Source organism: Halyomorpha halys, unplaced genomic scaffold (genome assembly GCF_000696795.3).
Source record: "Halyomorpha halys isolate HHAL.00 unplaced genomic scaffold, Hhal_1.1 Scaffold1386.1, whole genome shotgun sequence".
NCBI lineage: Eukaryota > Metazoa > Arthropoda > Insecta > Hemiptera > Pentatomidae > Halyomorpha > Halyomorpha halys.
Genome location: NW_027107554.1, coordinates 44,531 through 70,412, shown reverse-complemented (window position 1 = coordinate 70,412; position 25,882 = coordinate 44,531). Strand labels below are relative to the sequence as shown.

General features: G+C 28.9%; 1 protein-coding gene across 1 annotated transcript in view; it reads right to left on the bottom strand.

The window, feature by feature from the left end:
• LOC106689516 (paired box protein Pax-6) overlaps positions 1-19,769 on the bottom strand; it is a 140,740-nt gene extending 120,971 nt beyond the window's left edge. Inside the window, exon 1 of the mRNA XM_067045941.1 lies at positions 19,708-19,769. The gene's annotated coding sequence lies outside the window, so the exon portion shown is untranslated. The remainder of the gene's footprint in view (positions 1-19,707) is intronic.
• Positions 19,770-25,882: the final 6,113 nt, after the last annotated feature.

The window sequence follows — 25,882 nt, the reverse complement described above, 5'->3', positions numbered from 1 at the left end:
TATAGTTCAATTTCTGGCTTAGTGGTGCCCAGACTTCTATGGGTTAGGAATCACTGCTATGTATGATTAAAAACTTATATATATATATAATAAGCTTTTGTGCACTTGCTTATTACCAGTGGTGCGGTGAAAGGCCTGCGCTGGGATCTCGAAGAGTCATTTCTCTAACCCTCATGCGTGGGGGTTAGAATTGTCTCGTGGATACTTAGGTCCAGATTGTAAGTATTGTATATAATTTATTTCACTTAGTTTGATTATATTCATTTCATTTATTTATTTTTCTTCTTATGTACATATAAAGAGATTTTATTTATTTTTATTTTTTTTTTTTACTTACTCATTTCACTACTTTTTTTAAAAAATATATAAATGTAATATGGCATTTGTAATATAATCAATAAATAATAATGTAGACATTCGACCAAGCGTTTTTGAAAATTATATATAGCTTTGGAAAAAAACACTTAATTAATTTCGAACACCTACATATGAAACAAACTACAAAGGGGAGTATTACGAACGAAAAATTTCGGATCCAAATGGTAAGCGTTTTGAGAACTCAAATAAATACTGTCTCGCAAAACCTAGCTGATAAATGGTCTTAGTAGAATAGTGGAGAATTTTCAAAACAGCTCCCTTTAAAGTACTTTTAATTATGTTCTCTCATTGTTAACAACGATATAAAATTTATGAATATTAACTATAAAGGATTATGACAATTATCATAAGGACCAAGGATAAAAAAAGAAATATTTTTTTTTATTAAAAAAGAATTTCTGAAATTAATTGTAGCAATATGTATTCTTGTAAATTCAATGATTTCAGAAAAATTAGTTAAAAGGTAATGGTGACAAAAACGCATGAATAAATATTTTCGAGTTTTCAAAGTCTTTATCATAATAGTGGGTTTTTCCTTTTAAACGATAACCCAAACCATTTATATAAATTTCTGTCTGTTCCCTCACCATTGGATCTTTTTATGTATGTAACCGAAAATAGTGTATACTTTGAGGATATATATGAGGAGGTATTTGTTATTAGTTTGTATAAAAGATTTTCAATTCACTATTTTTGTAAAACTAGAACGATATATTTAACCATGTATTTTACAGGTTAACTCTATTTGTACGGAGGTCACCCCATAAACAAATAAAGTAACTATTATTACTTTCATTATCTACTTACTACTCTAAGTTTACCGGCATTACCTATAATTAAAAATTATTTCAAAAAGTGTGGTCTATACTGCCAATCCATTACAAAAGACTGATCTACATGACTATTATAAGGCCTATCTGGACATACGGAGTTGAGCTTTGGGGCTCCACTAAATCATCAAATTTCTCCCGAATCCAATCATTATAGTCCAAAATCCTTACTTTTTTACAAAGCAAGTCATTCCTGGATGTCTCATATGTTGCCGATTTGGCCAGAACCAGATACCATTCCTTCCATGATAAACTTCCCAACCACCCTCATACTTTCAACTTTCCAATCCACTTGTTTCTAACCTGAGTTCTCCTTCATTGCCTAATAATCGTCCTAGGCGTCTATAAAGAAGATGGCCTCGAGATCTTCTCCTCTAGAAATGTTATTGGAGTTCTATCAATAGGTAGATTCTCCACATGTTTGTATCATGTCACTATGTCACCTACAGCAAATTAACTTGTTGTATATATTTTTATACAGTTGTAAATAACAATAAATAAATTATTAAAAAAAAAAGAAAAAAAAAAGCGGTAAGTGAAAATTTCTAATATTCGACGAATTAAAAGGTTACCAATAATCGTATGTTTTCGGATGAATCGAAATGTATTTTATTCTTTCGTAAATAATTATTTCGCGAATAAGAGAAAAATAATGCAAATGAAAAATCAAAGAGTGGAAGAAGGACACCCCATTTTCCGGTATTAGTTCCTTTTCTAGATTACGGCTAGGGGTGGAGCAGCTAGCTTGATCCTCTTAGCTACAGCTCACAGCCTCCGGTTACCCTCTTACTCCGCTCTCTTTATTTCACAGTTCATACGTATTTTGCTTTCTTTTTTGACCTCGATTGTTCCAAACCTCCTTTAATTCTTTATTGTTTAGAAATTATAATTATATCTATCTCTTCTTTGTACGAGAATCGAACTATAACCCGTGGTATGTAAGATCTTCACTAAACCGGATGCTCCTCAAAGCTACCTAAAAATCAATTGCACTATAACTCACTTGAGAATAATTCCCAACTACGACTTTCCGGTGTGTGTATATCCCCCCCCCCCAAATATACTTTGGGCCCACAGAAGCTTTGTTCAGCTTGTGATGGAACGGCCCTGGAGGATTGTTTCCATTTTTTGACAAATTGCCCAATATTATAAAATATTGCTAAGCAATATTAGCCGAAATCAGTAGTATGAATTTCTGTCTGTACCCTCAGGATTGGACCTTAAACTGTTTTTTATATATGTAACGCAAAACCTTTTGCTTAGACCTATCGTCCCATTAGGAGGTATAGTTTTTGATTTGTTTTCTTTTTTTTTTCTTTAATATTATTAAATATGAAATGACGTTTTTGTTTTACTGTTTTATCCTAACGAATGTGGATAGCCCAGCTTGGGTATATTGTTTGTTATTAGTTTATATAAACGATCTGTAACTCATAATTTTTTTAAATTACTACAATTGATTATATATTTCATATATTTCACAGACTAACTCTATTTGTACGGGGGTTGCCCCATAAACAAATAAATGAATTATTATATTTTAATGAATGGAATATGGTCCGGGTGCGGTAAAAAAAAAAACTCAAATAGTAGATAATTATACTATTTTATTGAGCCAACGTTTCGCCCCACGTTGCAGGGCTTCGTCAGGACTAAAAAAGATACAAATACTAAAGTTACAAAATGGAAAAAAAGAAAAAACATAAGTGTAAAATAACAGGGGTATAAAATGAAAAGTAAGATATAATAAGAAAAATTAAAGGTTGTAAATAGTAAATGAAAAGGGTAATAGTAACAGATAGATAAGAGAAGAAATATTAAAGAAAGTTTAATATTTCCATAATGTTCACTTTCTTTGCAGAAGATCTTTAAAATAAACTATATTATCAACACAAACGATTTTTTTCAATGCTCTCCAAGTTGATCCAGACGAAAGTCTGAATAACGAATTTGTATAGTTGGCCGAATATCTTAGATCTAATATGGTTGCTCTTATCAGCAACAAAAAGAATAAGGCTCTTTGTCACAAATAAAATCATCCATAAAGACCTTAATGTTCCCTATGTAACCGATCTTGTCCGAACCAGATATCACTCCTTCTATTATAAACTTCCTAACCACTCAAACCCCCTAGTTTCTAACCTTGCATCCTCTTCCATTCCTGACAATCCTCCGAGGCGCCTGAAAAGGAAATGGACACGAGACCAGCTAATGAAAATGTCATTAGAGTGCTACCAATGGGTAATTGCTCTATACGCCTGTAACACTCCATTTTAACTAAGATCAAATTTACTGAATGTAAAATGTCATTAGAGTGCTACCAATAGGTAGTTGCTCTACTCACCTGTAACACTCCATTTTAACTAAGATCAAAATTACTTTATTACATATTTGTAATATACAGTTGTAAATTTCAATAAAGATATTTAAAAAAAAAAAAAAATGAGACCGATAGAGAAATGAAGAAAGTACTTTAGAAGATATCGGATAAAAAGCTTGTTTGAGGGGCATCGTTAAAAAGGGAATAGAGGAAGGAGACGTAATAGTAGTTAAATAAAAAAAAAATACAGTTTATATTAATACGACATAAGCAATTTATGATTGGGTCAATATTAAAGTATACTGAAAAGGACACTGCGGTATCTGCAGAAGATATTCTAGATGTTGGGGCATTAATGTTTCTCTTTCACTGTGCCGAGGAACGTTAAGTTTTGTCGCTACTTATAACGGAGAACCATAGGAGTGGTCATGCTGTTATATTATACAATACATAAAATACATAATGACTACAAAGGCGGGACTCTAAAAGGCGGCGACTACAATGACCTGTATTGAGCCAACCATCCATTGTTACATCTGCTAGGGTGGTCCCCAATGAATATTACATGCAGGCATTTTGGATTAATCAATTCCCTCCTACGGTGGAATCTTTTGAATAATTCACAACGAGTATCCCTCATCCCTCCTACCTACAGTAACCGTTTAATTGGTCAAGGTAGGTGGACCGGGGTCAAAACTTTTGAAAATATATATATAAAAAAAAAAAAATTATAGACGTAATCTTCAACAACAAACCATGGGGACTCTTCTAGCTCCCTTATCATAAAAAAAATTGAAGTTATCAAAATAGCATTATAACTTTATTCTTGCGTTGAGAATAAGCAGTTAGTTATAATTTTAGCATTTTTAGCATAAATTATTATATAATTAATTGATGTTTTCTTATTTGTTTAGTAAAATATCATTCAGTTGATATAATTTCGTGGATTTGGTGAAGTTGCCTCTTCATTAATAATCATAGGCTAATCATTAAACGGCACATAAATATAAATTATCAAAAGATGTTTTTACACCGTTACCGAATCTTTCCAATCAAGGAAAGACTCCGTTAGTAACTTAAGAAGGGTTTATTTTAGAGGATATCTGTTTATAAAGTGAGGATTTACTGGCCCTTACTCATTTCGTTTTTTTTATATTGAAATAGATTCAGAAACTGATTTATTATGAAGTTCATAGAACAAAATAGTAATTTTCAGGTAGTTTTTTCTTTTCTTTTATTAAATAAGATATTTATATTTTCTTTTGATTATTTTATATTTTATTTGTTTTTATATGTTAGTAGGCTATAAAAGATGTAAATAAATAAAAACAAAAATATTTTGGGGTATTTGAAGTAATAAATAATGATATAATGATGTCACCATGGAGAGGGTTGGAAGTGTCACCGCCCGCCATGATTTGAAACACCCAAAAAAGAGAACCTACTTAACAGTGTAGATTGTTGTAAAAATACTTAATCAAACTAATTAATTGAACGAATTTAAAACCGATTCCTCAGGAGTTGGGATTTCTCACAGCCAATGTGTCAGTATTAAAAAAAATATATATATATATTTTCATGTTATTATATTGGAAACATAATAAAATGTCTTTATTCAAAAGACTTAAAAATTAAAATATTTTTATTCCCATTAAAATTATTGAGGAATGTTTCTTTTACCCCTCCCCCCGGAACAACGGTGGCTGCTGGTTGATCATGTATAAATGAGTCAGATTTGTATGTCCTATTCTCAATCTAGCTATTTCAATAAGAACGATTTGACATGGTCTATGGTTTTTTTTTATTAGTTTTTTATTTACTTGGCAAACTTTCATTCCACGAGGATTTCCAACTACATCATATTTCATTTTTCAGTGTAAGACTTACTTCTGACCATCAGAATGGTCGCACCCTGACATGGAAGAGTAAGTACTTCTTTTCTGGCACCCAAATAAAGTAAACAGATTTTCCCAGGTTCTCGAGCATAAAAAAAAGTTTATTTTTATTATAGTGGGATATTTCGGGTTAATGTTCTTTAGGGCTTTTAATGAATGGATCAGTTATTACTTTGGATTCTGTTCCTGGCATGAAGAACTGGAGTGCTGAGGCTATTGCATGGATTTCGGCAGTATGTACCCTGCATAATTTATGGAGTTTTATTTTGTACGTTGAGTTGTTTGTGAGAAAATACGATGTTGTAGATTTTGATCCATCAGTAAAGATTAAAAATGGATCCGGAATATTCTAGAGGAAGTGTGAGATGTATTACTGAATACAACCTACTGAGGTGACGTACTATCTTGGAGTAATCGAGATAATTGGAGCATTGTTTTTGGTAAATTGTGTATTCATGGAGAGTTCTGGTTTGTATAAAGGTTTGAGGAACTCAATAGCAGTATGAAATATTTCTGCCAAAGGAAGAGTTGAATTTGTCTTGTTTCTAAAAAAGTTTAAAAATTAGTTTTTGAAGATGTATTTATGTGTGGAGTGATCTATTTGAGGGAGTTTTTAAAAACTAGTATATGCCACTATTTAGCTTGGATAGTGAAATAACTCAAGAAATACATTTTTTTTTTTTTTTTTTTTGTTGCACATATTCATATGCATAGACTTGCGCCAGTCTACTAGAGGACCTCTGACTTTTGAATTCGTCCAACACAAAATAAAAATATCAGTTTATTTTGTACTTTGTACCATTACAAATGTCATTATAAATATATGTTTATTAAGTATTTGTTTACCTGAGGATGGTTATCATTAGTATATTTTATTTACTTTAGTTGTATTAACGTGTCATGTCTCACACAGTTGCTAAATTAACGTATTTTTACTAAATTAAACTATCATAATGAGAATATTTGTAGATTTTGGTCAACTTCACAGCTACTGGGCAAACGGTTGGACGGTCAACAGAAGACAGGTAAGAGTGGAAGATATGCCGCTCCTTTATTTGATTTGACACGCATGGAGCTACTGGAAATGAATGACCTGTCCAGGATACTGTTGGCCTTGTTCGTATATCTTTTCGCCGCACCTTCTTCGACATTCATCCTCATTCATCCAGTTTCACGGGTGTTATTCCTCTTGAAGAAATTCACAATGGGAATAACGTTTGATAGTTCTGTCCCGCCATCAAGAGTATAAACACTTATGCAAAAATAATCATGTGCGGAAGTTTGATAAATCAATCCGGGACCACATGAAATTTCAATCTGAAATTTTATTAAGGCAGGTAAAATTGTATATAGCGTGTGAACAGTTTTTTTTATGAACTAAGTATTACAAAAATAAATAATCGAAATAAGTACTCCTTTTGGTTATTTATTTTTTTAACATTCAACAATGGGCCCTGTCATCAACAAATATTTTTAGGATACAAATGCTTAAAAAAAACATTTTAATGGAATAGATTTACTGAAGATCTAATCGCCCCTTTTAATGTAAAAAAAAAATTACAAATACCCTATATATTATATATTATATATAGGCAGTTGAGTTCTTCAAAAGAGTTGAGTTCAACAAAGTAACGATATTATTCATAAAGTACAAACGCATTGAGTGGACTTAACAACAGTGAATTTTTCTATTCAAACATCCTGATGTAATACATTTAAAGAGATAGATTAAGTGGTGGGGGAAATCAAGTCGAATAAACATCCACCATCACCAAAAATTAATTTTCCATTAAATGATAACAAACAGTAAGACTAAGATTTACTGTTAGACTAAGATTAATACTAATTAATTGATGAGATAAAAGTTCGAAAAATGGGACAACAATTATTTTCAGATATTATTGAAAGATCCCAAAATATGCTTGGAATGATGCACTATCTCGGTTTGGTTAACTCTTTTTAGCTGCTGGTGTGAGATGTACTGTCCTTGTTCTGTATTTATATAATTACCGTTGACCTGGTTGTTTATTTATTAGTATTTGAGAGATATGATTTTGTTAAGAAATCTTTTAATAGAATCCGATCATTACTAGTTTTTATTTTTTATTACAATAGTGATTTTCTTTTATTTATATTATTTATGATTGTTATATAATTGTATTTATGATATGGTCGAAGAACAGCGAAAAAAAATCTCATATTTGTTTGCTTTTTTTTTTTTCAAATAATCCGAACAAACTTTTATTTGATTTTTTATAATATTCTTAATTTCTCTACTTACGAAACATTGTTTTACTTTGATTAGGTTAAATTTTAATTTATTGATTAATGTGTGTGGGGGGGGTCTACAAACATTAATCAATCTTTCTCTCTCTCTATATATATATTATATATATATACACACACACACATATATATGAATAATAGTGGTTATTCATTAACCAACGTTTACTACCAACTAGTAATCTAGTTTAATTTATGACTAAAATTTGAACAATACTTTGTTTTTATTTTATTTCTCTTTGAATCAAAAATAATAATAAACTTAATTGATGTATCGTACATATTATTTAAAATTTGTTATACCTATTGGATTTTATTAACAAAGAAAAGATTAATTTCATAAAGATTAATTATAAAATTTTTTTAACTTATAAAAAGTTAATGAATTCAATTTTTAATTGATAAATACAAAAAAAAAGTTTATTTTTCGTAACTCGAAAATAATTAATTTTTATTTAATTGATTTTGCTTATGTTTTTCTTTTGTAATATATTTAAGTCATGTAGAATTTGATTACATATTAGGGTTATTTCACTTTATATATTTGATTTATCTGGCATTTTTAAATAATTTGGATTTTTTAAATATGCAGTTTGTGGTTATAACCAGGTTCTAACATTTACTACGTCTGCCAGATAGATATTTATATATTTTTTCTTTAACCTCCGGAAATGTGAAAAATGTATTTATGCGGCCTGATATACAGATGTCGCCCTCATCCGGAAAATGTAGTCGACTGTGTAGAAAGTGAAATAAACAAGACGGGAGAGAATTTTTCCCGTTTTCACGGGTTGTCATCCCGCTGTAGGGAATGATAAATCATTTTATTCTCTGCATGTCACCACAATTACACTGGCCTACACAGCAGATGGCTATCCGCTAACAAAATGGCTTCTCCCCTAATCTCATCCACGCTTGCTTCATGAGAATCTCCTAAACTAAACTGATGTTTTTAAAAATTATATATATATATTATACTTTAAATTAGAAAACTTTAATCTAATTTTTTTTAGTAAAAGTTTTTTAAGATTCAAAAAGAGTGGCACACCAGTGGTAGTAAAAGATGTAAAAGGAATGGACCGATTGCTGGGACAAAGTTTAAAAAATAATCGTAGATTATTGGATGTTTTTCTCTTTCTGTCATTCTTCACTAAACAACATGCGACAAATTTTTATTGTTAGATTACTTCTTCTCGGAAGTATAATGGTGTGTCTGATCTTAAAATTATTCTAATTCTATCCCTGATTAAGAATCATACATCAGTTTTAATTATTAATATTTTTCCTTAGTCGTTATTTCAAAAAGTATGGATGTGGATAATTAAAAAAAAAAAATGAGAATTCTATCTGCAGTAAATCTGTTCTTATTTATTGTATGTATGATTTTAATTTTCAATACAATAGTAATTTAAAATCGATTTAAGAAAATAAATGCATTATTTGGATTTATTTTAGTATGTATGGAAACAAATTTCTGTTTCGATATAACTTTTATCTCAAGGGAAAATATAGCTTAAATTAAAAAAAATAAAAATCGTATATTTATATTTTTATGTTACTCGTATATGTTTGAAGTGTTCTTTTTTTAAATTTTATGATGTTAGTCTTCATCAGCTATTCACTAATATTCACTTATTTCTATAATGGAAATTATAAAGTGGTGTAAATTATATCTGATTTCAAATGATAATTATTTGTAATCCTAATTGAAATAGTCTGGAAGGGATCAAATGCCAAATTATCAAAATAACTTCCTCTAAATTACCTTAAATTTTGTATATATGAAACAATTAACGATCTCTCGTTTTTATCGAGATTCAAAAATGTATAAAAAATAATTGATGAAAGAATTTTTAAAATTAACTAGAGTTTCTAGATTGTAAAAAAAAAACCAAAAAAAAAAAAAAACCCGGATGTACAAGATTTTAGAAAAATAAGTATCTAAATGTGCAAAGAATGGCAATCAGTGGACTCCCAAAAAGTAAATAGGACAGAGGCAAAACAACTAACTACACGGACGACCGAGGAATAAATGGTTGCACCTCATACAGGATCTGGCAAGAAATCAGTCTTAGTGAAGTCAAGAAGTTGGAAACAGTTAGAGAGGTATTAAAAAATCAATCCAGTCAGGTATTAAAAAATCACACCGTGATGTATGTGGGTTGGTTAATGAAGAAGAAGTATCTAATATATAAGGCCGTAAAAGGTAATGGAGAGTGAAAACGCATAAATTAGCTGAATTCATTAATTAGTGTTTTCGTGTTTCTATGTTGGCTTTATGTACATTGTTCGTTATAATGCTATGATTTCATGAGAGGGTATGAGGATGTAAAGAGTAAAGTATCCCTACTTCTTGATGAAATTAATTTCTACTCAAAGTAGGAGGTAAGTGTAAGTACGCATTCACTTACACCGCACAATTTTTTTTCTTTTGATTCTCCTCTCTTATCAATTTATTAATAACTTTATTCCTGTCATTTTGCACATTTCCTATATGGTGACCTTCCCACAGCTGGATGACAAGGATGTTAATGATGCCTACAAATCATCGAAACCAGATAAGGCCCTCAGATTCGGGGGTTGAAGGAACCCCTCAATGGCCGAAGATAGCTACAAATTGCCGCTGTTTAATGTGACGGAATGGAGTGCGACTGAGGTATCAGTCTCTGGTACACCCCGGAACACTCCATCTAACCGTCTATTGGCCATCATTTTAATTAATCGTGATACGGTTGTTAATAGTTTGAATTAAAGGAGTTTTAGAACTTTTAAGTTATTTTTTATGATCAATAACATATTAAGAATCACTAAAAAAGAAATGAAATGGAGTTGCGTTTCATTTGTAGTGATTCTTGACTCCTTTTAGTGATTAATATAGTTAAAACGATAAATTCTCACAGCATTATTTATATATTACAACTGTTGGGCAAAAGTAGTTATATATATCCAGGATGTTCCCCTTTCCTCAATATAATTGGAATTTCGAATTGATTAATTTAATTTAATTAAACATTGGCATATAATCTATCTTTTGGGGGTAACCTATGGAACAATTTCCTTTACAGACTCTAGTTGTAAATGATCTTTTAAAACGAATTCATATCGCGCACTTTTTTGATCAACACGTCCTGAAGGTGTTAATTGCCAAAATAATTACGATTTGTGAACAAAATCGTTTCAGAATCAAATTTCCTATAAGGATCCCTTAATGATTTGAATAAAAAAAAAAGGTGTCCGATATAAATATTTACTATGAGAATTCGTATAAAAATATACCCTATTATTAATATTCATTGGAAACTCCATTTCTCTTCCAGAAGTACTGGAGATGGTCAGAAAATACACTTAAAACTACCCTAAAATACCCCAGAAATGCCCTCAAAAGATTGATAATATATCTCACTGTTAAGCATCAGAGAAAAGCAAATGAAAATAATTATTGAATTATTAAATTATAAATATTATTATTAGAGGTTAGGACACCGTATGTGTATGTATAGCTACTTTTACCCAGTATTCACAATACATTTTATAAATTTAAGCTAATTAAGTGATTAATTGATTTTAAACATTTTATGTACATGTAAAGTCATAATGCAAATGTCTTTACCATCATTTTTAATTATATTACGAAAGGTTATAGTTAGTTTCACAATGTTCTGAATCATTAAGACATACCTAAATTATTGAAACAAAGGTATGTTTACCATAAAGTGCTAAAAAAACTCACCGACAATTGAACTCAATATTATCTTCCCAAGAATCATTTCATTTTTAATCTGTATTAAAAAAAAAAGAAAAAACCACTTAGTATAATTACGAGCTTTGCCTGACAGCTACATGCGTTATAACTACAGTACATTTTTCATAACTAATCCTTTTGTAAATATATTATTGAACATCAAATAATTTTGTTTCCAGTTCAATTACTGAATACAATGTGTATTTATTTACTCGATACCCTGAAGAGGCGTTCATTCACCAACTCAAATGGACAAGTTCATCGGATTGGAATGTTGCTTCCAATTATGCAAGATTCACAATAAATGAAAATATAAAAAAAAAATTTAAATATTTAACAAATATTCAAAATAAATAACCAAGATATTAACAACAAATATTGATCCTTCTAGGAAATGAACAATCGAATGGTTATATTACTAGTACTTCAGATGTACATTTTGTTTAATTAATTAGGCCTGTTGGCCTAATCTATAATATTGTTATATTCTAAATTTCCTATAGTATGAGGAAAACGACTGTTTCATGAAACCTTTTTCACTTGAAAATCATTTTCTCGAACTAAGCTTAGACTAAAGTGTCAAAGTAGACAATTGGTAGGACGAACACCTCGAGTTGTCAGTGACTTTTCAACATGGCTTAATGGTTATGATGCTATCGGGCCATTGTACAGTGGCAGTCAGTACCTTCCCATCCAATAATTCTTTAAAATATCCAAAGAGCTAAGAGGACAGGCTATCCATCAAGAAGACTAGGGGAGGGACCCCACCTGGTTGTAGCGCCATATCGTTCCAGGGCGACCCCTCACCCTCCACGACCAATGGAGGAACCGAGCCTGATATTTATCCATGGCCGATTGACTACCAACCAGCCGAGATTTATGCACTCGATTATGGGCTTTAATAGCACTAATGGCCTGGCCTGTTTGAGCTGAGATATTATCTGACAGATGCGAAGAGGCACAGACTTTTCAGCAGCATCACTGCAACCTAATCGTCGGTCAGTGGGCTGCAACGCAGAAAACGTGACCGAAATTATTCCAGATCACATGTTAAAAATTGGCCTTGGGAATAACCTTTTATTTTTAAATACAAACACATTGAAATATAATTTAAAAAATAAAAATGTATTCATCATCTGTCCAAAATTTATAAATTAAGTAGAGAGACTATCAGTTTATCCTAATTGGTCATTTAAAACATGCATGCGTTACTAAAAAAAAAAAAATGCTAAAAAGTATCATGGAATCTATTTTTTTTTTATTAGAAAAAATATGAATATTATATATATTTCAATTTGTTTTTCCATATCACATAAAAAATTATTTTAGATATTGCAAAATTATTTTGAATAAAATATGAATAAAAAAAATTAGTATTCCTCCACTGTTTCGCGAAGTAAGTAAAGCTTTTCAACCAGGGAATCCGAACTCAAAATAGAATTATTCAACGAATCCATATTCAGCTCTATTCTCAACATTTTTCGCATATTAATATCTTCCATATTTATTTTTAGTTTCTCTTGAGCTTCTTCAGAGAGCTCTTTAATGAGAATCATAACATTTTGAACAAAGATCTATAGATAAGGAATTCCTGTACTCAAAAAACGAGCATTTAGTCCCAATTGTTGATTGATACTTAGATTTTTTCTGTTTCAAAACGAATTCAACGTTCAAAAATGAGAATATTTCAAGGAAATTATATATTAATCAAAATCGTTTAAGAAGTCATTTTTATACCGAGGGTTTATTAAACAAAGCCGTGTGGATAGCAAGAGCTAAATACATCATGACATTTTTCAATGGGGCTTATTCAGCTAACTAAAATTTATTTCATAAGTTCTTCTCGATTCTTATACTTTGAAATAAACACACAAGTCGATGGCAATATTATATTGAATCAGAATGAACCTGTGGAGTATAAATAGTTTAAATCCATTGGGAACCAAATCTAATAATTAAATCAGATAGTAGGATTGTCATGGTAAAATTACAATTATCTTTAATTTTCCTAATGCTAAAAAATAAAATAAAATAAAAAAGCCAATATCATTGTAACTTCTTTATCATTCATTTTCATTTTCATTGTATCAATCTTTATTCATTTTTGTTTTATTTTTTTCTTTATTATTTCAGTTTCTACTTATCGATTTTAATTTCATCTTTATGTTTTATGAGTTGAATTTAAAGTTAAAGTGTTTAAATTAAGTTTAAAATTTGAAGTGAATCATATAATATTTAAAATGTTATCGGATGTTTGACCATACAGGATTTGGTGACAAGTCTTAACGGTCATTATTGTAAAAAAAAAAGTTTTTATAATTTTTTAGTTTTTTGTTCAAGATTTTCAAGAAAAAAAAATCATATTAAATCAAATCACACACATTAACATGGATATCAACTATTGATTATTTTTTTTTTTTTTTTTTTTTTTTTTAGTTGTGGCTTACTTATTTCATATGGAGAAAATATTTTAGGATAAAAAAAAGTTTTGTTGATTTTGAAGAGTTGAATAACCACGGGGGACCAGTTTGAGGTTGTGAAGGAAGGGTGCCTGACTCAGCCCGCAACAAGAATACTAATTTTTTCTCAACAGCCCCTAACTTACAAACAAATCCATTTTCTCGTTCGGTTTCGTAATCAGCGTCTTCTGAGCTGTTTTCTCACTGAGTGGTTCTGTTATCAGTCCACTCAGTGAGTGTTATCGGTGTACAAGTCCAACGGATTCTACAAAACGCCGATTTCGGTCTCCCTTTGATATATGTATATATGTATATATATACAAATATAAAATATATATATGAAGTAATAAATATATTAGCTTTGTAAAGTGGGAAAAATTTTAGTCTATACACTCTTAATTTTAAACGGATGTAAGAATAAGACATGATTTCCTACCTCAAAAGCTCAGTTATTTTTCAGTTTTAAAATTAGGGCAGTTTTCAGGCTCGATCTAATAATGGAAGCAGTTTGATATAAATATAAAAAGCTTTTTCTTAAATATGTATAATTTGGAAAAAAAAATGGCACTAATGCACAAGAAAGAAGTTTTAAAGATCAATATTTACCACCTCAAATGGCATTCTTCATTTAAAATACCCATAAAATATATATCATAAAGTTAATGTTTACCAATTAAAAAAAAATCTACAGACCAAACTGTTTTCAAGGTCTTATGTTACCTTAAAATAGGATAAGGTGATAATAAGTATTCTAATATAGCATCTATCTTTTTTCTATTATTTTACAAAATATCATTTCGTCGTTTTTATTAAATCACCTATATTTAAACCTAATCAGAAAAAATTTACTCAGTTCTAAAGATAATTTGTAAACAATTTTAAACATTAGACATTTGTTTTTTTTTTTTGAAGCTCCGACTAAAATAAAAAAATGATTTATTTTTAAGCGGAGTGACAGACCAAATTATTTACTTTAAAATCCAGATGAATAGAATAAATTAAAAAAAGAAAAAAAGAGTTTGAAATTACTGTTTAATTCTTTGTAGTTATAATTAAAAAAATCTTATTTATTTAGTTAATTCCGATGTTTTACCATTCTCAAGTATAAATTAAAAATTTAGCACTTTTTATTACCATTAATAATTATTTCATTTTCCAATGTATATTTTTTTAAGTGGTACAAATTTAATATCACAAGCACTATACTGTCAACAATTTTTTTTTAAATTCCTCAAAACAGGCAAAATAATCTTTTTTTCTTGTAAAGTGTTCAACTCTTTGATATGTAGATTTCAAAATTGGTTTAATAGTTAATTTTAATTTTTCAGAGGAAAACTCTTAACTAAATTATTTTATTCAAATATTTAAAAATATATATTTGAATAGTAAAGTATATAAGTAAATAAGTAAAAATAAGTTAGTAAGTCATTAGAACTGATGATGTTAGTTTAAGGTGTGAGGTTGACTGAACGATCTGAAGGCCTAAGAGATAAGATCGAACGTTAAGCCGCTTCGGTTGACAACGCCTCTAATTCCCAACTCTAACAACCAGAACAAATTCTCTTGATGGAGTTTATTTGAATTTAAAACAACAAATAAAATTCTTTCGCAATTTTTAAAAATATTGTTTGTTTTTTAAATCAATGAATTGCCTGTTACTGATGACAGGTTTAACATATCGATGATGCATTCATTTTTTTTAAATTTATGTGAAGTGAGATTTCTTGCAATAACATTTTTTTTTTTTTTTTATGGGATATTATTTTTTATATTACAATAAGATGTGACAACAGGAGGAGTTTTCAGTATATAAAGCTGAAATGCCCATAATACAGCATGTAATAAATATAGTTATAGCATCGTAGTGATTTAAATGTGTGAGTAGAATTGTCAGGATAGATGAGGAACAAATTACCAAAAAGTTAATCATGGTTCAAATTTACGGGAATGTAATTGGGAGGGTTATGTCAATATTTTTACCGAATTGTAACGATTTTGGCTGAATTGGCCGTACCGGAATAAAATATATACCCAAACTTTCAAATATTCCCAACGCTAGTTGTTGTCATTGCTAACAATTTCCAAATACGACCCAATGAGTTGTGAGAATAAAATGATTGAATTATATTCCGATCAATAATTAGTATAAATATATTGTTATTTTTATTACTTGTAATCTAGTTGTAATGTAAAATCTATCGATGTGTATTTGATGAATAAGATTGTTTATCTACGGTCACAGGTTCTTTGCAATGTAGCAAGCACTCGGTAAGATAGTCAAAGCGGGACGAATCATTGACGGGAGCTTGACATCCTGATCCGGTTAACCTAGGTCACGGTTGCTAACTTCTATCATTTTAAATCCTGATATAAACTTCAGCTTTGGACTCCATTGAACAAATATCTACGGAAGGAATAAATAATTTTTCAAAACAAAAATGGCTTTTAGTTATTAAATGAATAAAACACAGAATTATATGTTTAAATCATTTTTGATAAAGTAATTAAAATAAAGAGATGGGCTTTAAGATTAATTTTAATCCTTAGTCATACCTGCTATTAGATATATTTAAAATTAAATATGTTTTTTACGTTTAATTTTCTTTTCAATTAGTGTATTTATACTTATAATTATTTTTTGGATTGATAATTAAATCAACTTAATTGTAAGTTGGTTGTTAGTATTTTCTTAAAACCTTTTATGTATATATTTTTTGATATTTTATTTGAGGACTAAGAGAATCACAGTGTCGTTGTCTTAAATATTTTGTTGTAAATTAAATTAAATAATCCCGTCCCGGAAAGTCGGTCTTCATAAATTTATTTTTTGAAAATTTTTACCAGAGTGTGGATTTTTTTTTTAAATGTTTGTTGCTTTTGTTGCCGCCGCTTCAAGCTTGTTACTAATCTAGCCGTTGTGTTGTGAAGACTTGTTTAGACAACGGAATGGGAACAAAAAATAGCTCAAACCGTGACCCTCACGTGTGAATGGATAGTAACTCCCAGCTAACTCGTTTTTTCATTCCTTTTCGATTACATTTTTTTCCCTACCAGATTTTATTATTAACAATTGATTTTCACTATTCTTAGTTAACTAGAAAAACATAAAATATAGAAAACATTCGTTAATTTTCATAACATATGTAAAAAAATAAAAATCATTCCAAAACGGAAAATAATTAATTTTAGAAATGAATTCGGATCAGCAATTGGTTTTTTATATAGAAAGAATTTAGTTCAAGTAGGTAAATATTTAAAAACATTTTTTGGACTTATGAGTAACATGATGTCATTAAATTTTATAAGTATTTTCATGGAAACCATGAATGGAAGTTTATTATAAAATATAATAAAAGTTACACTATTCATTTGCAATACAAAGGTAAAGTCAGTTAAAAAATTTTCTATTAAATGTAAAACATAAAACTTCTTAAAATATTTTAAAAATTCGACTATTTATTTTATAATGTTAAAATGAATTTAAACTTATATCATGTTTATATGGCTTAAAATTAAATAATTAATTCATAGATTATGTTATTTTTATTCAATCAATATCCTAAAATCTAATGTTGATCAAGGTATATTTTTAACAGTGTGAATATCTACTTGGTATATACAATATATAAAGGAAAAATTTCAATTATTTGAAATTTATTTCGCAACTAATATTTATCTAATACTTAATAATCTAATGAAAACCGGATCTGCACCAAACATAATTATAGCTATTGAATATAATATTGAATTAAAGTTGATAAAATCAAGTTTAAAAATTTGTTTAATTTATATGATTAGCGAAGATCGATTTTTTAAAACATATTCACATCACCACACAAATCAAACTATAAGTTTGTTTTGCCAAAAATGGGATGAGTATCAAGATGTTGTCCAACAAGTTATCAAAGAAACCAATCGTAAAACCATCAGTCAGATGGAAAGATCATTTGTTTTTCACGCTATTCTGGGCTCAGCAAATGAGACATTTAATAGAATTGAAGATTTCATTGGAAAGGAACGGATTTGCCTCAGTAATGGTCTTAAGTGATCTCTGCCGAGCCACTTTTATGCTCAACGGCTTCAAACTTATTGACCTATGAAACTTGATTAGGATGATTTCCAACCGTTATGTCTTTTTTTATAAAATAAAAGCATTCATTAATAATAAAATTTTATTCAATGAAATATGTGGGCTTTAGTTTTATTTTATTAAATATTCTTTGCCCCCAACAAATACTAAAGCATTTCTTGTATGTTCTGGAAATACATTCCTGAATAAGTGAACAATTGTTTGATTGTAAATGTAATATTTTTTTTTTTTTTTTTTTGTAATATTTTTGATTGTAAATGTAATATTTTTTAAATAGCCCAATTTTATTGTTATTATTTTCATTGTCATTTTATTAAGATTATTTCAATTTTATTTTTACTATGATTGTTTTTCACAAATTAATCGTCAAAAGTCAAAATCAGAAAGATACTTTTATATTTCAGACCACTCTTATCATCCCTTACTGTATATTAACATAATTATTTATTATTTGCATATTTATTTTGGGCGCCAATTTTTTCCTATCTAAAATGACTACTCGTTCCTGTTTCATCAAATTATCTAGTAAAAATGAACTATTGATTTATTGTGAGAACCCGTATTGTGAATAAATATTTACTACATATATAATATTATTTACACTCCAGAATAAATTTGATTTTACAGTTATAAACTATAAGAGAGACAAAATGGAAAGTAAATCAATTCAAAATTTTAAGAAATTTAACATTTGTCTCACTGACCACAGAAATGATAATCGTTTTATCTCAAGCTCATAACATTTTTATTTGATAAACGATGTTAATATTGAAAACAATTTTGGCGAAGTGTAACGGTGCTTTGCATTGTCGGCTTCTTCAAGGGAGGCCAAGGAATTCTTCTCCCTCGAAGGAGCTTTGGGCCGGCGAAGACAGCACCGATACACCTGAGCGAAAAATATTGCCTTTTAACAATTTAACATGAAACCGTGGGGTTTCTAAAAAGAAAAAAAAGGAAGTAAACAAAATTCATTCATGATGGATGATGGCTCATGGGAGGTTCTACTGATAAGTTTAAATACTGGACTGTATTATGGTAAACATGCTCCAAATAAGAAAAAATAGTGAAAGGTTGAGGGAATAATCATAAGTTGAGCAAACTACCGGCATGCAAAAATAACCAATTAAAAATTTGAGTTAAATATAAGAGATTTACAATGAATAGTTCCAATTCATAACAAAATAACCTAGTCTGCATTCTTTTATCGAATTCTACATTAGATAGCTAGTTAATGGAAAAATCATTATGTTACAAAATAACATCAAAAGAATCGGGTTTAAAATAAATTAGTTTATTTACTGATCAATTTTTCTCGGAAGAGTAAACTTTATATTTTATCAAAATGTTAAACATTACCGTTCTCTGTTAACACTAAGATGATTTATTTATAATATATCATTTAAAGCGATCAAGTCATACTAATAAACATAAAAAAGAAAGTTCATTTTGAATATTCCGCCAAACAAGCTGTAAGCTAGACGCAAGTCTCAGTTTTGGGCGGCAGTGCCGAGAAGATTTGAAACCAGATGTCACACACTATTTACAAATAAAATGTTCAAATTACCTCAATACAGTGTAGATTGGTGTCAAATGAAGGAAAACCAAATGAGGAACACAGAATCACAGTAAACAAACAGGCTGTCGCGTGAATGGGGTCACTTATCGGGAGCACTAACTGAAGATTGGGGCCTTATATTAATAACTATCTACCTGCTATGGTCGTAGTAGACTGCCGCTAGGGGATGAGTCTGTAACTCATATCGCGAGGGTCGGGCTTGTGAGAGAATAGTGCGTGCGGGACGACGCCTCGTATGGGGAACACTGAGCCTGGGGGAGTGCCCCATCGTAGGCGTGCCCGCTGGGGGCGTGGTCGGCCAATCAGATCCGACGGGGCGTGGCCTCAGAATCGATCATCTAACCTCAACCTGATCCAGTCTTCTCCCATTCCCCCCACCGGCTGCAACTCTTTCTTGTTTACTCCAAATATAAATATTACTTAACAGCCTAAAACCTCATCCTATCAAAATAATAGCGGATGTTGTCACTATAACTGGCCCTAATAGACTCATTCATACTTCTACATCTATTTTCATTTGTCCAATTCTACCACTGAATATAATAATAATACTTAAAATTCTTCAAAAATCAGTCTTTTGTAAAATTTTCAACCTAATCATTCCAATTTATCGGCTTATTTAAAAACATCAATTAACCTGCGAGACAGATTAAAAAATAATAATTTAAATGTGTGTGTATTTATATTTTAATATTCAAAAATACAATTGTGGAATTTAGACCAATAGTATATTTTTTATTTTTTATTTATATAAATAATTAAAAAAATTAATAATAATGGGAAAACATATAATAAAAATAAAGCATTAAAAAAGTGTCCCAAAAACTATTAACCAACGCAAAATGTTTAATATAGCTATATCAACGATCTGTCTGATTCATTAATAAAAAATATAAATATTTTAAAAAATAAATTTTAAGTTGATTTTTTTTTTGTTTAATTTAAAAGATTAAGTAAATGAGCTGGAAATAACTGATTTCAATAGAGAGAAACTACCCATTAATAACCACCTATATTCAAGTTAAATCATTATTTGTTTGTCTAGGACGGTAGTAAGATTAGTGTTTCTTTAGTGTTTAATATCAAGGCTAAATTATAACATTTTTGACGTATGTTGTGAACGATAATTTTAAATCACTAATTTAAATTTTTTTTTCACTTTTCATATATATAAATCGGTCCAATCTACATTCAGATTGAATCATTTTCTGTGTTTCCTGTTATGATGATGTGTTATGAGGAACACTTTAAAAATCTAACACTGTATTGCCCTCCTTGTTTATAGGAGATTACACAATTGTGTTCAATTTAATTTTATCAGTATCTTATTACTAAATCTCCTTTATGAAAAATACAATTAATTTTAAAAACGAACTTGAAACCAGAAATCTTTCCTTATTTGTGGGTATTTAGATCCTTCATTTTACCTCAACTGAAAACAAACTGTAGGGAATTTGTCCAGCACTTGGACGAGGGGCAATGAGCAGAAGTCGATAACTGCGATCCAATTAAAGCAGTAATAATCATCTTATGTTACATAATGTCATTTTTTCATATTAAATTATTTATGCTTTGACAAAATCACAACTATCTACTTTTGGTTGCTACGCTGGTACTAGAGACAAACGAACCACTAATGAATCTTTTGCAGTATAGGTCGGGTGCAAACTTCATCATAAATTGTCATAAATATAAAGATGAAGATGGACTTTATCCCAAATAAAAAAATTAATGACATCAGAATCAAATGTAACTATAAATCAAATAACTTCGAAAAAATCATACTTGACTTCAAGCAAAGAACTAACAGGAAAGGTTACAGTGCAATGTTTCTCATAACCTCCACTGGTAGCGCTCTTGGTCGACCTTCTCTGCAGCGGAGTTGATGAATATTTGATTACTTTTTCGGTTTTGAGTAAACATGGGTCCAAAATTATTTATTTTTTTAAATCATATTAATCCCGTGTTCTTTGATGTTTTTCAATTTTTTTTTTTTTTTAGGAAAATATAGATTTTCAATAATAAAGAATTAATATAACTATAAAAATATATCGAATTAAAAATATCGGTATATTTCATTTACTATATCGATATTTTTTTTAACGTTCCTGCAGTGACTACCACCATGTTCCTGGATAGAGCATTCTTTCGTTTCAATTCCCTTGTGAGGCACTTAATAAGACAACATTCTTAATTTTTTTTTTATTAAACTTATATTCTTTTATTTGAAATTTCTTAATATTTTTATCGAGATGTCCAAAGTTGAAACTAATAAATCCATAACTCGCCATAATTGTTTCCTACCAACCAGCTTGAATAATTTACTTTACATGAATTTATATAACAATCCTGTGATGCTATATTCAATATAAATATTTATGTCAGCTCTTCATAAATGTAATAATTTTATTTCTTCAGCTCATTGCTTGTCAAATGAGCAATTATTTAATATAAGAGCGAGTAAAAAACAAGAACAAACGAAACTGGCTTAGACATCTAATCTGAAACCAAACTTATTTGAGGAAAAGCCTAGAATAATTAAAAATATATGCTTATTAAGGATAAGGAATTCAAAATTTTTTTTTAATCAAATTTCATAATTTAATATTTAGTTTTTTTTAGAATATATGTGTATGTTATGTTTTCATAATAAATTGAAAATCACAATTATTTTCTGAGATTTTTTTGAGCTGAACATTCATTCAGACAAAAAAAAAAAAAAATAACCATTGAATTGTTTTTTTTTAAAGAAGCATTAAATTTAAAATCATATTATGGAAATGATACATTTTGAAGTATTTAAAAATGTGTTGAAAATATTGTAAACTTTTTTTTTTAAGTGAATGGTATATCTAATTGGTAATTTCCTGGCTATATTAAGCAGCTGTACACATACGTACATACGAAGCTGTACAAATTTCTGTCCAAATTGGTAGTTTTATATTCACTTTAACTCATTTTCATTTACTATATTTTGGGATAAATATGTAAATGTTAAGGGAATATATGTATAAAAATATATATTTTTAATTTTTTATCATGGTAAATTTTGATTTCAATGTTTCAGTAAATACCTGGACAAATTAAAGAATCACTTTTTAATCTATAACGTATACATGACATGAACAGATTAATTTTCAGGAAGATATCATGTCTGTTGCGTAAATATATTTATACACGTATACAGGATATTATTTTTAGATCTCTACGTTAACAACTTATTGTTTATTGTATTATTAAAATTCGGATAAGAATTATTCTTTAATTAGTTCTCATATAAGTTAGGGCTCATAACCCATTAACGGTATATAGAAAATGTTTGTATATTTATATTTATTAATTTAAAAAAATTATTAAATTGATATTTAATTTTTTGGTTATTTTATTATTTATTAAGGTTATTTACCGTATACTTTAGGTTGTTTTTTTATTAGGTCATCGCAGGATAGCAATGCTAGTTCTCTCGAATGAATAAATCCATAAATTTTATTTTATATTTACAAAATAGTAATATGTTGGTATCGTGGCAAAGAGTTTTAACAAATTTTGAACGTATATTTTTATTTATTTATTTTACATTGTTTCTATATACTTATAAATATAAACCAGCTGACACTATTAAAAATTGCCCAAACGTACCAGATAGTAACATTTAGAATAAAATATTGTTTTAATAAAAACTAAAAAAAAGAAGAAAAAAAAAAATACAACTCAATATTGGCAACATCATGATGATTTTCTTAAATGAAAGTGAAAGGGAATCTATAAATTCATTAATATAAAGATGAAATATATATCTGTTACTTTTTTTTATTAAGAATATCTTTCAAGTTATTATTTCTACCACAAATAGTATACAAATAAGCAATTAACCCACAATTTTGACGTATGTTGAATATTCGATTTACCACACTAATAATCAAAATTCAAGTTGTCACTAGAATAAATTATATGCTTTGTATTTAAAATAAATAAAAATCTTGTGCGTTGCCAGCGGTACATAACTTTCACTAACCACTCTTCCTTTGGGCAGACATTAATCTAGAATCTAGTATAGATTTTTATATGTTTTTCGACAATATCCATTTTCATCTACGACTTTAAATGCGAAATATTATTTTTTTTTAAAAACTTTTAGCATTCAAATGGTCTATTATACGTCTATATTACTAATCTATTTTCCGAAAAGTTTGTTTCAATCTTTTCAAATATTTCTTCTTTTCTTTCCTTTTTCTAACAATCAAATTCTTTCATTCAGGAAGTCTTATCACTCTGGACATTCCGCACTAAGTTCTGTCAGACTATTTTAATGAGGATAAGACCCAGCTGATATTAATGAAAATTTAATGTTATATTACTGTTACATGTGTAATCAAAATTGTTCGAACTATTTTCGAGGAAACTGAAAGTTGTTGTAAAATCGTTAATATTAAGTGGTACTTAAGTAAGCAAATTTTAGTGAAAAATCTGCTGTAACATCCAAAACAATTTTTCTACCATAAATTCATAATTTTATACATAATCTTTTCAAAATTATCTAATTTAAAAGTTTTAAAAATTAATGAAATTTTGAAAAAAAATAGGTTTCTAGACATAAGCTAATTAGTAATTAAGATGATTTCCTATTAATTTATTGTTTTATAGGGTGATTTAACTGTCATTGATGACCTGGGAAGAATAGCCTGCAACAAGTTTTTACACAATTGGATGCGAGGTGTAAATTTATATTTAAGGTATGTTAAATTATTAATAATAATGTCGTCGTTAAAATTATTACAAATGAACGTATAATAAAATCTGTTAATTCTTAGATTGTCCTCGATGATGGCCGAATTGGCCGAAACGTTGGACTGTTGATGAGATAATAAAGTGTATTGAGACTTAACATGGATACCAATTGATTTATTTAACAATAAGTAATTTTAGTTTCGTACAATTTTTCTTTTATGATCTAGGCTGTTTAGACACAAACACCACATACTCATTTTACGTGACTTGGTTAATTGGAATCACAATACCTTAAAGCGAATATTTCCGTTCTAAACTCGAAATTTCTATTTACTAGATAGGTATTACATAAGTATATAAGTTCCTATAATATCCTATAAATAAGTTCCTATAAGGTGAAATGATTGTAAGTTCTATCGATTTCATAAAGCTCGTAAAACAGATATTTTCAATGATTATACATATATAGACATTTCTATATTTTAAAGTATGAAATGTTTACTTTTTCCAATAATATTACAACATATTAATTTACAATAGAATAAAAAAAATTTCCATCATTTTATCATGAAAATTGGTTAACAATCGACTATCTCCTATCCTCCCTCATCACTCCCCCATTATTGCTCAAATTTAGAAACAAACCTCTTCCTTTTTCAAATTCATCATTAAAATATATTTTTTTTTTTTTTTTGTAATTTTGTTAAAAAAGAAAGAATAAATAAACTTAACTATGCATTTTGCGTTGTGAAGATATTATTATCTAATCGTACTTCTCAATATCACCTTCAATAGTAAATTTTTTTTTTAATTAGATAACTGTATTCATTTTTTTAAACTCAATTCACATTTTATTTAAATTTATTAAAGGTATTTTAAAAAATCTGCTCTACTTCTGTTTATATAGCGTTGCAATTTCTATTATAGCGACATATTTTACTGTTATCGGATGCGATTTATTGATCAAGTTACTCTAGTTCTTCAATTTTTTTTGTGGTATGTTTGACGTTTTGAAAATTTACTGTTACTGTTACAATGTGAGTATAGATTTTTTTGCAGCTTAGAAAAATCCGATGTCTTTTGAATGTGCTTACGATTGTTTCAAACAATGAGATAGCCAATTTAGTTTGAACTATCTGCACCAAAGCCATCTTTTGACTGTCATTTACAAGAAGAGAAACGTCTATACTTAGCTACTGCATTTCTCGAAATATTTACTCGTCCTTCCTTCTATGTCGACAGCACTAACATTATCTGCATCTAATAAAATGCCAACAAATTAACCTTTCAGGCATTTGTTCAATTTTTTTCTGTTTGGAATAATACACGTCCTTTATTTCTTAGAATTTTGAAGCAATCGCTCACTTAATGATTCAAATATTTTTTTATATATCACCCTCTCACATGTTTGGATGTAAAAACACATCCACTAGCCTTATACTAGGTCCACAATCCAACTGCTCATTTAGCAGCACCCGATATGGAATCAGAATTCCTAGAGACATTACGTTATCTAGATAATGAAACAGACGGAGCCAAAGCGTTGGCTGCTATATTTTTATCGTTTATGACCCATTTATA